The following is a 12,024-nucleotide window of genomic DNA, read 5'->3' on the forward strand; positions in this document are numbered from 1 at the left end:
TATTAAATGGGGGCAATGCTGAATTTTCAGTACTAAGGAGCATTAGGCTACACCAGATAGACAAGGAGAAGATCTTACTGGTTCAGAGAAACGACCTGATACCGTCATCAAAATTCTTCAAGACAAACTCCAGCACCTTAGTAGACACAGTCAGTGTCTGATCCACTGGCTCTGATGCTCTCCCTTCGAGCCACCCGTAAAGCCACCCATAAAATCTGGCTCCAGTGTAAGCTGGAACAGCCCTCGAGATCAGGGGTCCCCAGCTAGAGCAGCACAGACAAGGAAGAGCTCAAACCATCAAGCAGCATCCGTCAACTACTGCTTCAAGCACAGCCCTGCCACCAGGCTCCACATGCAGAAACATCACTGGTCTCTCCCAGCCCACCCTATTCATTCCTGCAGGTAGCCAGAGTCCAGCATCAGTTTGTAACCTCAGTTCTCCCGCAGCGAGACGGTCTCCAACGACACACTGTGGTACCTGACACCACCGTACCCGCTGGCTATAAGGATGCGCTCGATGACAGCATCTCTGCACTTGAAAGAATAGCCTTCTCTCTGACAGCAAACCTTCTACAGTAAATAACAATTAAACAAGTAAACAAAAACAGAAAGAAAGAGATAACAAGTTCTCCTGTAAATTAGTAAAGGATCCAGTAGTCTAGTGCCAGGTGAGAGGGTAATGGACTTCACTACAGAAAAGCTCCGGGGTTTGCAGGAGTTCCAGTAGGTACCCTACATTTTGCCCCGCTCTGCCTTATTCATGCTTCATTTTCCAAAGGCCTTTGTTTTCTAAGCTGAGTTAGATCAAGGCCTCCCCATTTCCCATCACATACGTGTCTCCATGCCCCTGCTGCTGCTATCAGAGCTGGGGCACAGGCACTCCGAGTGCCTCGTCTCGGGGAAACATTTGCATTTTCATTGGCACAGGTACAGCATTCAGAATTCTTTCAGGCCAGTCCAATTAAAACAAGCTGAAAACTGCTGAGTGAAGCAGTTTCAGCAAGGATCTGCTTACATTCCCCCTCTGAAAAAAGCAGGGGGCCCACTTTCTGTAACTCTCTCCCTCTCTGCACAGCGTGGGTTTTGCTTTTTTTCCCTTTTTCTTTTTTTCTTTTCTTTTTAAGGTGGAATAACTTGTGCCCTTTACACAGTGGCTCTAAGAGATGGATGGCCGAACTTGGGAATGTGGCTTCATTCTAAAACCAGAGCCCAGTCTGTAATACCAAATTGAGGCATGGGAAAAAAAGAAAAAAAAAGGGGGGGAAAAACCACCAACCCAAAAACTGGTAACTCTCCACAGATTAACACACTTTACCTCCTTCACAAACCTTGCATGGTATTTTCTTAAAAAGGAATAGAGCCACATAATTAGCAATCAGTCGAAGCCTAAGGCTTTTCTACCACCACAGAGACTATTCAATGCCTACTGGCTCTACTAACGCACTCTTATTACTCTTGGGTTTCTTTTTGGACAGCCTCTTTCAAACCTCAGATGTGTTGTAAATGCATACTGACAGGTTAAAAGATACCATTTTTATACCCCTGAGCCAAAAAAAAAAAAAAATCCCATCTGACTAGTGCTGCTTTACTTTATATTGATAATCCTCAAGTGGTGGAACAAGGCGTGAGGTTCTAGGAACGATGAACCTCCTCAGAAAGCCCCAGGGAAGGAAGGACATGACAAGGGTCAGGTTTCTGCACACACACCCTTATCCTAGGAGGCTGGCAAAAAATTGCTAACGGCAGTGGCCTTACCAGAGCCCAGTTCTGCTAGTCACAGTGGCCACGCTTCCAAATATCTGCATGCCAGGACCCAGTGTCAAACCACAACTACTACAGAGAAAACACCTGCAAATGCCCTTGCATCAATCTGGGGGGGAAAAATGGGCTAATCCAGCAGAACAAACCACAGCATACGGATTTGCATTTGTTTTCACCTCTGAGAATGAGGCTGTGTCAATCTTGGACCCCGGCTGAATTGATGTGAAACATGTATTGCACGTAAAATTTGGATACATTTGGATTTGATCTGGATTTCAAACAACCACAGGACCCAGAGGAATCTGAATCAAAATTTCTTTCTACCCACTTCCACTGAAAATGATCTCACCTTGATAAATAAGCACTGGGTTTATACAGCAACCTACACAATACAGCTCCCATCAATGCCTGTACACCCAGGAGTTGCTACAGTACAACCAGAAACTAAATCATAATGCAACATTGACACATAATCTGCTCACCTAATCATCACAGCATTACTAATATGTTAATAAGAGAAGCATAGAAGAAACAAAACAGGTGACAGTTGGAGTAAACAGTGAAAGATTTGAAACAACAGAAATACCAGATTTCTTAGATCGTCCCTGAGAGAACACAGTTCTCTTCTGTTCTTTTCTATTTGCTTTCAGAGCCCTGTTCTAGGAACAAGCTGGCCCAAGGGACTAGGAAACTAGGACATCACGACTATTCTGGATCAAAATCCTTTTCTTTTTCAAAGGCTGCCGGGATGCCCTCTTCAATGACCTCAAGCAGCTCAACTTGTTACCTGCTACACAGGTGACTACAAAGGCCATTTATTGATTTAATTAGGGCAGACAAAGAAAAGACATAATCAATACCTGAAGTACATGGAACATGCAATGAGCATCCTGTGATCCCAGCTCTGCCTGTATAGAGAATGTGGGTTTACTGATCTTTAAAAGTGTGAGCAGATCCTCAACTTTCATAATAATAGATAACAGTATCTGACATTCACATGGCAACTTTTATGTTGGAGTGTCCTGAAGCACTTGAAAAGACACACAGCTATACAGCTCTCCTTCCTGTCCTGCTTTAGAGCTCCACCTCCACAATGGCCTCTCTTCTCAAATAACCTGCAGGTTGAAACAACCCCCATCCTTTTCATCCAAAAACAGTAGGGTTTTTTTGTCTTTTAGACATCTTTCTTCCCTTCCCTCAACCTCACTTAGTCTCCATTTTGATTCATCTCCCCACAGAAAAAGCAAACAATAACAAGCAAACATATATTAAAATATCCTCCATGCAGAGAACTCCTTTCAAGGTATAAGCAAGGTCTGGACTGAATGGGTGATCTTCAATGGAAATCCAGGTACCACAGAAAAGAATATAAAGAAAATCTTTGTGACTGAGCCATCTTGGCGAGTAAAGGTTACAACCCAGCTGGGACACTTGGCTTTCTAGTGACATTTGCTAAGGGCATCACCCATGTTGGGATTCCCCCAGTTGTACCCTACTAGGCATCCTTTCTTTCTGGCCCACAGGGGAAAAAGAGAAAAAAAAAAAAAAAAAAAAAAAAAAAGGAGGGGATCAGGAAACACTCACTTGGTCATGTCCTGAGCAATTCCCAAGATGCGAATGAGCCTAGGCTTCCTGCTGTCCCCTCAAATATGTTATTTTCCACTCCCACCTTTCTTCCTCCTACTTATCTCCCTCCCCCCTTGCCTTCTGAGGCTGACTGAGTCAACTAGTGCAGATTAGATGCCAAGCAATGCAGTCTCTGTACAAAGATTCAACTCCCACAGACATGCTAGAGAGATAAAAGCAGTCTAGTCAAACACTGTCCAGAGACAGCACAGGGAGAGCTGGGCTCCCAGTGGCTCTGACTGGGTGATGTCTTGAACTGGTGACACTCCAGCAACTGAACTGCAAGTACTAGAGGCATAAGCACTTCTTTCTGGTGCCTATGCTTAAATACAAATGAAATGGGTCAAATTTTCCAAAACGTCCACCCTCTGGAGATAAGATTGACCGATGGGAACCCTTATTCAGGCATCAAAGACTGCTGCTCAGAGGTGCAGTGAAACGGCCTTCCTCCTTACACCACTTTACTGGGACCCGGCACTCCCAGGCAGATCATGACAAATACTACGCCAGCAACAGGAACACTCATATTCTCTTGCTACTGATTTAGTCATATGCAATCACACCTTTATCCAGTGATAGATACACAAAACCATTTCCCCTGCCATTGAAGCATAAGAATCTCTACAATGCAAAATGGAGCCCATTTAACAAATGCAGATGAACAGTACACAAAACAGTGGTTAGTGTTACTATAGCTATCTGAACTCCCGCAGAGAAATCTGTGCAAGTTTGGAAGGTAACGTCCCACGGGAAACGTGGACAGAGCCTACCTCTGCAAAACCTGCTGTAACAACACATACTGTGGGTAGGCAGACTTGCCAATCCGCAGTCGTGCCATTCAGTCTACCCTTGTAACGCTCTCCTGTCATTTCAAACAGTATTGTTTTCCCCTCGAATGATACACAGAACATCGTGGCATTTGTCGGGGTAAACAGTTCGGTGGCAAAGTGCCTGTCCCTCCTGTGGACCTCCAAACGACCCTGAATGCAGAGGTACAGAAAAGCTTTCCATGTTCATATGGCCCATCTCTGGTTACACGATAAGAAATGAAGTTGACACAGCAATATAAACATTATTACTGACAATGTTAAGATAGACAGTGGGTACAGGTCAGGCCATAGTATCCAGGGGATACTCTGTAACAGTAGCTGTCATATTTATCTCTGGCTTCTTCAGAGCCAGTTTTAGGAGTTGGAGACAGAGCGCACAAAAGGACTATTCAGCGCACTCCAGGATCTGAAATAAAACAGATGCGTTGTGGAAGTTTGCAAACTCCCCGGCACAGAAGGTTGGCAGATCTCCGCTCCGTAACTAGGGCCCATCTTCTTGGCAGCATCGGGAGCCCTTCCGTAGCCCTGGTGCCAGTGGTACTGCTCATGCTGTTTAGACGAAGGGCAGTCTGGAGGACAAAGCACTTGGCTTGGCAGTTAACAGGGATGCAGAACTAAACCAAAGCTCAGAGGCCACCCGAGCTTTTAAACACTTCCACCAATTTTGGCTGGCAAGGTTTCTTCTGCTTTTTCTGCTGTACTGGCAAATTACTGAGCAGAATGGGAAAGCACATTGCAGCAAAACCTATCATCTGACTTGCTGGTAGTTTTACTCTACGTAAAAAAAACCCAAGAGGTCAAGGTGCAAAGAATGTATACAGAGGTCAGGTTTCAGAGACTGCAGCGTGGCCTGAAGCAATTTTGAAGATCTAGTAAAAGAGGATGCAGTAGATTGGGTATAAGACCAAGGACTGATTTGAACAAGGTCAGTTTTCTATCTGGAAAGCATAAGGGAAGATTCAAATGCTTTAATTGGGAAAAAAAACCACATCCCAGTTTGAAATGAATTTCATACCCATTTTAAGACCAATCCAAAATGCTTTCGTTCATAGCTGGTATTTCAGGAATGAGCACAACCAAAGGCACCTGGTCTGGTTTTACGGACTGAAACGCTTTTGGAAAGGAATCAGATATGATTTGGACAAAAACAATGGAGGCCCAGACACTGAGGCTGCCCAGGGAGAGTATACCAGCTGTCTGCTCAGTTTCAAACCTCTAATCATATTCTTGGAGAGAAAGCAAGGGGACCGGTTAGGGGTTGCTGAGCCCTGTGCTCGGGGCCAGGTCCAGACGGTGGAGCCAGCGAGCATGAGTCCTCCCCATGCAGAGGCAGCTCCATCGCCTCGGACTTAAAAATTCTGGCACCAGGACAACAGCAAATGAGACCGAGTCTCCGAACAGACACCAAGGGCCGTGAACGAGGCAGAGGGATTAAAAACAGCAGCACGAGCAAAGATGAAATACTGGAACTCAGGAGAACAGCGGGAGGAAGCCTGGCAGTGCCCAGACAGGCAAAGCACCTGCTGGCATCGAACGGAGAGGACTGCATTTAGTAGGCAATAGGTCCCACCGTCAGCCAGCATAAATCAGCCCTGCTTCTCGCTGGCAGCCTGGCTGTGCTCAGGCACAACGGTTTTACGGCCCCGCTCCAGCGCTGATGGCTTGATCCCACAAACAGAGGCAGCGCGCTGCCTGTGTTAATGCAATGTGCAGGATGGAGAGCGGAGGAATCCAGGCTAGTGGTAGTGAGAGCACTGCCTCAAAACAAAAGAAATCCTTGGAAAGAATCGTATAAAACTACTACCGTGCCCTCCTTCAACTCTTTTAATCCTCACCCATGCTTGCAAACTACCCAGCAGCATTCAACAGCTGGCAGACTGCAACGCCTCTTCTCTACAAATCGTTTCTGAGAACCTGGGATTCTCCTTTTCAATTTATTTGGGCCACGTGTTGTCTCACTGTGATGAGTGGACACCACATCTTGGCTTGCATTCATCCCAACAAGGTGCAGGCGATTAATTGAGACACCTTGTTAAGAGCATAGTCTTCTTGGGCTCCACAGCAGATCAGCAGCATCTCCAAAGGTGATTCAGTCCACTCCATCGACTCTGAGAGCTTTGTGCATAGGTGCTGGTGTTAAACACCACAAAGAAGGTGTGGAGAAATAATCCAGGCTTGTGCACGTGTGGCTCTGATCTCTACATAGGGCCTCTTGTTGCTGCCACTAAGTAGTAAAATACCAAACATGGCTCATACCAACTCCACCTCTCACTAATATGTTTTGTCAGCTCATCATAATCTTAAAAGAAATCTTTAAGTGCTGGGAGGCATCTTGGTTTCTAATTAGGCTCAGTCAGATTTTGTGGCCTCATATGCCTATTTAGTCAAGTTAACCTGGCTCACACTGTTGCTAGCTTCAAACATACATACTTGAGATCAGTTTTTCCACTCAGAAAAAGATAACGTCTACAGTTTCCTCCCCTCAGAGAAGCTTAAGAAGAAAAGAAAATGAAGTAATGTCCCTGCCACCCAATATACGTGTGGTTCTGTATCCCACCTCCACGACAGCTCCCAAACCAGGACACCCCATACAGAGATCCAGCATCTTTCTCTGCAGCATGTTTAAAAGCCTGCACAGCAGTGCCCTGAATCCGTCCCCTTTCTGCTATGCTCTCGGCTCTTGCCATGATCAGCAGGAGAGATGGTCCCTTTCAGAGCAATACTCAATCTGCCTGAAGTCTGAGTCGCCTTCTGCACCCATTTATTTCTCTCCACTCACCCAAAGGTGTGCTGGGAAGCACAGGACTGTGACCCAGGCCACCCAGCCACATGCTTAACGTTAGACAGAACCAGTCCTCGACTAAGGAGTTTGCACATACAGTACGAGAGAATGAGAACTGCTCTAGTGCACTTGCACTATAAAACGCTACGCACCTAAAAAGTTTTCAGTCTCAAAGTAAGCCACAAATATGAGATGTGAATGGTTTACACTGGCGCCTGGTCCTCTCAGCAGCTGAATATGCATAAACCATGTTGAAGTTAACTAAAGGAATGATCAAAGCACCAGGAAGCCATCACAAAACTGAGTTCTGGTTATGGGAACTGTTAAGGAACTTAAACTTCTAACCAGAAGAATCAAATCCTGACTACCAGATCAGGGAGTAACTTCTCTTGAAGCCACCGAAGACACAGGTTTGCACCAGTTGCAGATCTGGCCCTTCCTGAAACTCTTTCAAAGAAAGCAAATTGCATGCAATTTCTTAGGAACTGCCCCAGATCTTAGCTGCACATTACTGGCATCCAAAGACAGAAATCAAAGCACAGGATACTTCAAGGGGTGAATCAGAGAGTAAAAGAATTCAGGGATTTCTAAGCCATCACAAAAGGTTTTGATAAGCTGCTGTTCATTACCACTATTATTATTATTTGTATTTTCAGAGATGTCATAGTGTTCTCAGCACTTTGCAAACAACAAGCCAGAATTCGCAGACTTTTCCAAGCAAACTACCTAGTCAGGTTAATGCAAAAACCCAAAGGCCATCCAAAAAAGCAGAAAATTCAAAGCTGACTCAGTCTGTCTCATTACAAAGCACTTTCTGAAACTTCTTTTCGTCAACCATTTGCTTACTATAAAACATTTTATCTAATACCATTTTTAAAATCATGTAAGCCTTACAACTGTGCAATTCCTTTCTGATATAAGAGAATTTCAACTGTGGCATTTTTATCACCTTTAAATCCATATGCAGGGTCTGACTGAGTTATCACAGATGCTACCCACAGAACTCTGACAGTGACTCCAGGGAAAAGGTACTGACCTGTCGTGGTGGTGACACGTGTAATGCACAGCATTTGTGTTCCCTTTGAATACAACTTGCACCTCGCCTCAGTAATCCTTCCTTTGCAGTGGCATTCCCTTCTCATCCAGCTGCCAAAAGGAGATCTGAAACGAACATAATTAACATCCATCAGTTATGAATTTTTTTTCAAGCTAAGCATCCAAAAACATATCTTAGATAAACAAACAAAACAAAACACTTGGCCTGAACCAAATCCTGGCTCCAAACAAATCGATAAGAAATTTGTGGCTGGGATCTGTCATATTAAATCCAGTGAAGCAAATTTACCTCAGATGTGTCCATTACTACAATACCGGGCCCCCAAACCATTTGGTGGGTTGGGTAACATCTTTTGGCATATTTCAGGATGTGCCGCAGGGGTATGTCTGCACTCTGGGGTCAGGGAGACTCCAGTTGTGTCTGAGAGCTAATCCAGACCCAGAAACACTGAGCGGTGCAGAGGAAGATGCACTCGGGTTGGTTTTACATGAGCAGCCTAGCTATCAGGATCACAGCATCTCTGTGACTTTGTGCCATGGCTACCTGAAGTCAGGACTAGCTTTGGGATCTCTTTCTCCCCGTGGACATGCCCTTAGGCCTGGACGTATCTCACTTACCTTTAGGAACCTGCCTGACATCCCCAAGGCACTCACGCAATCAACAGTGAGCGAGGTACCTTTGGAGACTTTGATCTCTCACCATTAGCTACGATGCCTTGGGGCAATTCAAGCCAAATGGTCTAAGCCAGCCAGTGCCTCAGATCCAGCTCGTCCTTTGTGCTCGGTTATCCTGGCTCACACCCAAAAGTGCAGCACCTTGGGAAGCCTGCATCACAACCCAGTCTTTCCAAACACCATTATCTGCAAAGCTGTACGGAGACATGTATACCTTCCATTTTCATAGTGCACATCTTTCCTTCCCATTGACTTTCCACCACTGCTCCAACTTCCAGGAAACACAAGGGATTTGGCTGTGGCACATGGGACTTGAGGGCAAGACATATCGCTAAAATCAGAGAGGGTGAGAGGCTGCAGAGCTCTGAATGGGCTGCCTTGTCTTTGCAGTTTCCACCGAGTTCAAATTTTGCCTAAAAGGGATTAATTAACACTGGACAACTCCACAGTGATTCCTCATCAGCTCTGGAACAGAGGAGCCCGTCACTATGGTGATACAACATTAAAGGGCTGGGTCCAAAATGTTATTCTGGCAGGGAGATGCGTGCACCAGGCCAGAATCTGAGATCCCGGGTGAGCTGGTTGTAACTCTGGTGGAGATACTCCAGGCTTACCCTGGTGTCACTGAGATCAGCCCTGGCCTGCAGCCTTTGAGGAGAGCTCCATCCTGTCATGCAGATGGTTCGCCTTCTAATTTGGAGGGGCTGAATGACTTTTCAAACCTTTGATTCCTGACTGATGTATTCACTTCAGGAGACACAAAAGTACAAAATCTCAGCATGGAGTGACTCCCGTGCTTTCTTTTTCTTTCCTTCCCACCCCCCACCCCTTCCCCTGTCTTTTCTTTTCTTCTCTCCCTGGACAGTTTTATAATTTTGGCGTGCGGCCAGAATGTCTGTCCTTATTAGCCTGGGCTGGCTGTGAAACACCTGCAGCCCATTATAGCAGGAGAACGAAAAAAATCAGTTGTCATAGGTAAAGTAATGACCACTTATTTCTTTGTTTTAACGTACTAAAAGGACAGTTGAGAGAGGAAGCAAAAAATGTCATAGCTTTACCATCACACCTGCCATTAACTGGACTCAGCTGTAGACACTGGGACATATTTTTATCTGATAAGTGACTCCAATAAATTGTTGTCACTTCACACCAGCGAGGGTTCCAGTTTATTAAATATGACATGCACTTGCTGCATTTGAATAGTGTCTTGTGCACCTTTTTTTAATTTATGTCTCTATTATGAACTAAATAGGCACTAGGAAGAAACTTCCCTCTGGGCAGGTTATAACTAGACTGCCTACTGGCATATCCCTCTAATATCCCAGCTGGTACTGGCTGCAAACACTGCCAGATCCAGCAGAGCCTCCATAATGGCAAGGCAAAAGGGCTACAGGATGGGACAGACACTTCTGAGTCCCACGGGCCGCTGCCTCCACCAGAAGAAGAGCTGCACATCCAGAAGACTGCCGAGGGTATAAGCAGTGATGCAGAAGTGGTACTCGGGGTACCACTGCAGCTCTTGGCTCTGGAGCTGTGCAAAAACCTTTTATAATAAACACAGAAATTTCCATGATCTAGGTACACGGAGAGACTGGTGAGACAGCGAGAGGCTATATCTGCTTGCCCAACTCCCAGCCTACAGAACTCCATCTTACCTCAAAGACCAGGTAATTGTACTTCTGCAAGACTATCCATCTCTAGATGAGTCCTACTTATGATTACAAAATCCTACTTCAAAAGATGTATTTGTACACAAGGATGGCTATTACTCAGAAGAGGTGCTGGGTGCCTGCCAAGATGTTGACAGTAAAAGAGATCAAAATGTCCCTCAGATCCCCTACCGTTTAGTAGGGCCACAACCAAAACATACCTGCACTGAAGGAAAGGCCACAATCAGACCTCCTGGTGTAGACATCTCACTGGAGGTGGATGTATGTCATAGGGTATGCCAGAGAGAGAGGATCTGGGAGGACAGCTAGAGGTCTAAATAATTTATCGTGCTCTTGAACTATGACAACAAAGTAGGTAGCTTAAATGCAGCTCCAAGAGTTTTGCGACTGAAAGCAGACTCGCTCTCTAAGGACTAGATGGTATTTCAATCCCAACAGCCCATTCAGTGAAAATGCCACAGTCGGGATGTCAAGAGACCCAGAGTTCCTTCCAAAACTTTGCTGTGTTTTAATCAAACTTACTTGTCTAGCTGCAAGGCAGCTGAGACATTTACCCCAGCAGCTGACGTTTTTAGTTCTGCATCGAGTGGAGTGCAGCCATTTTAAACAAAAAAGGAAGAGAAAAACTTGTGACCACAAGAGACTCTGCCAGATATCCCCACTGCTGTCCTCGAGCATGGAAACGCAAGTCTGCTGTTGCACACAGGTCTGACTATTTGCATTTTTAATAATTCAAGAGTTTAATTAGTATCATGGCCTTAATCAGAGGCTGAAAATATAGCTGAAGTCATCAGAGCTTAATTAGTTTTAAAAAAAATTCTGCAGTCTGAAAATGTCTCTACTAACATGAAGGTCTGTCCTTAGCTTGATGCTTTGGGGTTCAGATGAGCTTTTACTTGTTGCTTCTAATTTCCTGTACCAGCACACCTCGGAATAACTCAAAATCTCCAAACAATATCGAGTCGAACCAGTGGACTTCCTTGCTTATCCCTATAAACTGTTACACAGCTTTCTTGAACTGGACTCAGAAAAAAACCCTGAACAGACTGAAGAGAATATCTTAAATTAATCCAGGCATATCCCACAGGCTGCATGTGAATTTCCCCTCCACGGGAAATACAACATTCTTAGAACATCAACAAGTATCACTGGATCTTCAGTCAAGTCAGCAGGAACACAGCCCTGAGGGAAATAACTATGTATGGCCAGAAAAATCACCATTTAGTAGCGGGACTGCAGAAGCTGCCCTGTGTGGGAGCTAACACTGGTCCCTTGCAGCCCAAGCTGGGTGGTGAAGCACGGGAGGTTTGATGCTGCTTCCCTTCTCGAGTGGGATGGATGTGGTCTCCAGGGGAACTACCACCGATTTGGGAATCTGAGGGAATGTGAAGCCCTGGCAACAGCCATCCATTTACTCACAGGACAGATTGATAGCATTGTACAGGACATCCTGGATGAACTTTTTCAAACAATACGTGATTTAATGGTGGGACTCATCACCACCCAACGCTGTGGAGGCCAAATATACAACCAGGTTAAAAAACGGATTAGCAAAATTCATGGAAGATAGGTCAATCACAGACAATTAAATATGGTAATCCGGATGCAACTTCCAGTTCAGGAA

The 12,024-nt window shown here is 45.2% G+C and overlaps 1 long non-coding RNA gene across 1 annotated transcript in view; it reads right to left on the bottom strand.

Moving 5' to 3' along the window:
- The window catches only part of LOC138686190 (uncharacterized), a 161,573-nt gene that overhangs the window by 73,320 nt on the left and 76,229 nt on the right, over positions 1–12,024 (bottom strand). Inside the window, exon 7 of the long non-coding RNA XR_011325549.1 lies at positions 8,036–8,160. This is a non-coding gene — a long non-coding RNA (uncharacterized lncRNA). The remainder of the gene's footprint in view (positions 1–8,035; positions 8,161–12,024) is intronic.

The sequence above is a fragment of the Haliaeetus albicilla genome, chromosome 7 (assembly GCF_947461875.1).
Source record: "Haliaeetus albicilla chromosome 7, bHalAlb1.1, whole genome shotgun sequence".
Classification (NCBI taxonomy): domain Eukaryota; kingdom Metazoa; phylum Chordata; class Aves; order Accipitriformes; family Accipitridae; genus Haliaeetus; species Haliaeetus albicilla.